General features: G+C 48.3%; 1 pseudogene; it reads left to right on the forward strand.

The window, feature by feature from the left end:
* The first annotated feature begins 275 nt into the window (after nt 1-275).
* Nucleotides 276-5,684, forward strand: LOC122430721 (annotated as a pseudogene).

Genomic DNA, 5,684 nt, shown 5'->3' on the forward strand with positions numbered 1-5,684 from the left:
AATGATTGGAAAGTACACAGTGCCATTACAATGACATTTATACCTTAACAGACACAGCTAATTGTTGCTTCTTCTTTGTTTTTTTCCCCCCAATTCTTGGTGAAAGAATACCTCTAACGAAAATGAAGACCATGGGAGAAACTCTCAGTGAAAAAAAAACTGCTGCACAGTTTCCTGAAGGAACATGCTTATAGACTGTCCCAGATTTCTACTGGTAACTCAAATATAACTTCTGTACCCATGAGGAACTTCCTTGATGTGAGAGTGTTGGGGGGATGGTGCTCCACATGCTGCCTGGGGTGTGGCCTAGCATTGGAGTTCTTCTGGAGGTGGCAGGTGGGATGTTGGGGCTGGGGTTCCTTCAAGAGGCAGAAGCACTGGGAAACAGGGACCCCACCCACAGGAGAAGGCATTCTCATCCTCAACTCTTGGTCTGTGGTGACTGGGACCAGCAATGACCAGGTGGCAGGTAAACACCCATTTCTGTGTCAAAGATGTGTCATAACACCCATTTCTGTGTCAAAGATGTGTCATTAGTCTGAGGGAGATTGCTCCTTCTGAACTAAGAGAGCCACTCAGTTACAGATGAAGAGTGAGCCATCTCTGGTCAAAGGATAAAGCCAACTGCAAAGCAAGAGTGAATCCCCAGGCAGAGGAGTTCAACTTCCACAGATGCAAGAACCACAGCAGTAAATGTTACTGAACCCCTAATCTGTGTCAGGCCATAAGAATCTAACACTGTGATTATTTTTATTAGATTATTTAAGGACTCATTTTGTCTTCAAGAATGTCCAGGCCAGCGTGAGAAATAGGTAAAGAATAAGTACATGTCAAATGAGAGGGTCAGCTGTGTGGTGTTGATTGGATATGGTCTGAGTTTAGAGGGAGCAGCTAGGGTTGATCAAGGTGGACCTCCTGGAGAAGGATGTGCCCAGGCTGGATTTGAAGAGGAGACTAGAGAGCTCCTCAAATGAAGGTACTAGGACTTCCCTGGGGTCACGTGCTTGTAGCTCTGGGCTTCCAATGCAGGAGGTACTGCTTCAAAGCCTTATCACAGGGCTAATACCCTGTATGCCACATAGCACAGAAAAAAACAAATGCAGGCACCTCTGTGACAAAGGCTGTGAGCTTCACAGTGGTTGGAAAGTGATCTCAGGAGACATGTGACACCCAGAGGGAGGAAGCAGTGTGGGAATCAAAGGGAGCCAAGTCTGCACTGACCAAGCCCCTTTTGGTCCCCATAGTAGTCCTATGTGGGTAACATCACCATTGGAAGAGCCGCTGAGGAGTTTCAGGTTATCTTTGATACAGGCTCATCTGACTTGTGGGTGCCCTCCATCTTTTGCAACAGTCCATCGTGTTGTGAGCACAAGAACCTCCCAATCCATCCATCTTTTACTTCCCTGACACCCCTTACTCCACCTTTGGCACCTGTATGACCCTCATCTCTCATGTCTGCAGATACACGCAATGCCTTCAAATATTACGAGTCTTCCACCTATCGGGATATGAACACGCCCTTCAGCATCATCTATGGAACTGGGATAATGAAGGGATTTCTTGCTTATGACTCCATTTGGGTAATGTGGAAACAGAAACTGAGTCAGGACTGACTACGGAGTGACTGCTGCTTACAAAACAGTTGCAGGACCAGCTGGCAGAACCCATCCTTTTCTAACTCCCATAGATATTGGCCATCTTACCCACAGGATCCTGTCCCTGGGGAGACAGCGCCTGTGGTGACAGACAAACTCCCAGCTTAGCTAACCCAGAGAGTGCCTTGGGGTGTGGACTTGCAGCTCCCCTGCTCACGAGCAGCTCAAGGTGCATTTTTATGGGAGCAAGAAGACGGGAAAATAGCACCCATTTTTATATTCTCTGACTGTTCCAGGCACTTTCATGGTAATAACTTGTTTAATCCTGCAATAACCCCACACAGCAGGTACTCTGATAAGCTCATGATACAGATGAGGAGACTGAGGTGTAGACAGCAAGGGCCTTGCTGAGGTCACATATGAGGTAAGCGGTGGAGCTGGACTGGCTTGTCAGGACTGAAGCTGGTGTAAGATGTTTGGGGACAAGATAAAACTAATCTGGGGACCCTGGGGGTAGTCAAGCACTTGAGATATCCAGGCTGGGAAAGAAAGCCAGAGATGTTGTGGGGCCTAATAAATGGTTTCTCACTCCAGGGGCCTTTCAGAGTCTAATAAAACCTTCGGCCTGCCTCCCGCAAATTACCACAGTAGTTCCCCTCTCTCTTTTACTCTCTCTCTCCCATACACACTCACACAAAGACACACATATCCCCAAAGTGTATGTCCCAGGAGGTTATTTCATAAGAACCCTGCCAGCAACATTGTGTAACTGGCGTCTGCCATCCTGGGCAGATGCAGAATCCAAAATACATTGCAATCAATTCAGTCCATTTCTGTCATCAGTCATAGGGACGCCAGTAGAAGGCTCTCCTGCTCTCTACTCTTTTTGTCCAGAAGGGGCACCATTGGGTCCTGACCTGAGTCTCTTGGTTGCGCCACCTGGACAGAGGGCTTGAGGCCAATTTGACAGAGGAGCAGATGTTTTAAAATCCACAGCCCACACAAATAGAACCCAACTTTCCCTCCCATCATGATCTAACCATCTGAGGTCCATCGAAGACACAGCTTAGCCTCAGTTCTTCTCTGAGGATCTAATGGCAGTGCACCCCAGCCTAGTCCCAGCCCCACTTCCTAAATCTTTATGTGGGAATACTCTCTTCTCCACAGACTGGGGACCTTGTTAGCACTGACCAGCCATTTGGCCTAAGCTTGGAGCTAAACAAGTTTGACAATACACCCTCTGATGGCCTACCCCTACCCCTGGGAGAATCTGCTGCCCCTGGGAACCTCCATCTTCACTTTGTGTTTGACCCATTTTTGTTCGACACTGGATACAGCTCTCTGGATGATCCTCATTCATTATTTTCAGTCTTCATTCACTCATTGAAGAGACAAACACTGGGCATCCACTGTGTGCCAGGCACTCTAGTGAGGCAATGAGAATAAAACTCTCCCTCCGATGTAAGAAGGCAGATGTGCAAGGAATGACTCAGTCACATAGTGAACTGTCACTTTGCTACATGCTAGACATGAGGAAGGGTCTACAGAGAGTGACCAAGACAGGAGACTGATACACACTGGGAGAAAGACTTCCCGGAAACCATGACAGTTAAGCTGGAATCTGGAAGATGAGAAGAAATTAGCCACTCAAAGGGGAGGAGGGTCTTCCAGGAAGGAAGACCAGCGTGTGTCAAGGTACAAAAGAGCCTGGTGTATTCAAGTACTGCATTCAAGGATGTTAAGGAAGGTACTGTGATCAGAGCAAAGGAACAGTCAGGGCAAGAGATGAAGAGTTGTTCAGGAAACAGGCAGTAGGGGAGGGGGCAGTTCTGGGGAGATTCACAGTAACCTTGACACCGGCTTTGTCCTGACATCTCAGCATCTCCATGAAGAGAAAGGTCATTGCTTGTTCTTGTGGATGTCATGCCATTGGGGACACTGGGACATCACTGATCGTTGGCCCAACAATGCTGTCAATAACATCCAGAAGCTCATCAGGGCCACACCACGAGGTTCCAAGGTGAAGGGTTATGCCAAAGGGTCACTCGCAGTCTCCACACACAACAAGGATCTCCAGGGCCAACCTCTCTCCCCCTCTCTCTAACAGCACTATGTTTCATGTTTTGCGGTCAATACCCTGCCCTCTCTTATCTTCATCATCAACGACATCAAGTACCCAGGGCCAACTCGAGCCTACATCCTCAAGGTGAGGGGACAACTCTGAGGGGTGATTTTCAAATTGGAACTTGCAGGAACCCTTGGGCTGCAGCTGGGGGGAGGGCGCCCTCTGCAGGCCATCTCGCACTATTGCAGATGCTGCTGAGCCCCTGAGCCCCTGTGGCTGGGCCAGAGCCTCCCACAACACCAACCACTTGCGAGTAAAGGCCCATCTGGGACACTGATCATCCTGAAATAAATGTGGAGACGCCACACCATGCTGGCATGGTGGGAGTCATAAGGAGAGGGGAACACTGAGGTCCTCAGTCCACAGACAGCTTCAATTCAATCAGAGCCCTCAGATGCATGAACACGGAATGTCAGCTCCAGCAGTCCCTGAAATAAGCCATGTGACAAGGAGAATGGCTGGGGACCGTCCCAGTGTGCTGTCCCAGCATAAATCAACAGTCTCCCTTCCCTCCTCAAAGTTTTCCTGGTTTTAATGATAAGTTGCTTGGTTACCCTAGTTCCTGGCTGCAACTTCCCCTTGCTAAGCCCAGTTCCCCCTCTCTGAGTTAGAGTACAAGTCCCCTCGGTGGGAAATTGGATGCTAAGGTGGATAAAGGGCGCACAGTGGCTGCTCAGCCCCAGCACAGGATGGAGGCTTCATGTCAGCTCCCTGTGGGAGTTCAGAGCAGGCTGATGGGCTCAGAGAAGGCTGTGAGGAAGAGAGGGAATTTCAGTAATTCTAACCCCGCAGTTCATGGAGCCATAAGGAGACCTGCTGGGTCTAGGCTAATTTACACTGGATTCCATGGAAATGGCATCCCAAGGTCCTCTCAAATGGGCCTTGGGAGCAGATTAGTGGTGATGAGGGCTACGGACCAGCCAGTGGGGGTGGAGCACCAGAGTACTTCACCCATCCAAGCCTGGAGTGGCCAAAGAGGCTGGGTCCAAGGAATCTCCCCAGAGGGCCTGAGCGAAGTCCTAAAGAATGTGTTGTGAGCACTGCTATGAATGTATTTAAGATGGATAACAAGCAAGAAGCTAAGGAGTAGGACAGGGAACTCTGCTCAATGTTATGTGGCAGCCTGGATGGGAGGGGTGTCTTTGGAACAAGAATACATGGATATATATGACTGAGTCCCTTTCCTGTCCACCTGAAACTCAAAATATTGTTAATTAGCTATACTCCAAAACAAAAGTAAAAGTTAAACAAAAAAATATTGTGGGGATGCAGGAGATGAACCAGCATTCTCTGCAGAGAAAACCTGGGCCAGGACTCAGAAGGAAAGAAGCAGAGTGTGAGGAGGACTATGGGACACTCTTGTTCTTTTCTAAACAATTGTATTGAAGTGTGGCTGATCTTCCGTGTTGCCTTCAGTTCTGTTGCACAGCAAACTGACTCAGTTACACACATCCAAAAATATATTTTCTTTTTCATTTTCTTTTCATTACAGTTCTATCCGTGAATATTGAATATAGTTCCTTGCGCTATACACTAGGACTTTGTTGTTTATGAGTCCTCTCTGTATTGCTTTGTTTCTGTTAATCCCAAATTTCCCATCCTCCCATCCCCAACTCCCCTGCTATATGGCAACCACATGTCTTGGCCCTTTTCGTTTTTGGATGAACCCTCACATCCCCAGGTGCTGAGAAAATCACCTAATACTTTACCAAAAGAGGGAAATAAAACCAAGAAGTGTGCTGAGTCTGGATACTGAGAGCAGCTGCAGGTAAGGGCTCAGGCTGACCGGTGTGTGTCTCTGACTCCCCCAGGATTCTCGAGGCCACTGTTTTAGCACCTTTCAAGGGGGCACAGAGGAAGATAACAACTCAGAGACCTGGATCCTGGGTGATGTCTTCCTGTGGCTGTATTTCTCTGTTTATGATCAAGGAAATGACAGGATTGGCCTGGCTCCGGCAGTGTAA

This window comes from Cervus canadensis, chromosome 29 (genome assembly GCF_019320065.1).
Source record: "Cervus canadensis isolate Bull #8, Minnesota chromosome 29, ASM1932006v1, whole genome shotgun sequence".
In the NCBI taxonomy this organism is placed as follows: Eukaryota; Metazoa; Chordata; class Mammalia; order Artiodactyla; family Cervidae; genus Cervus; species Cervus canadensis.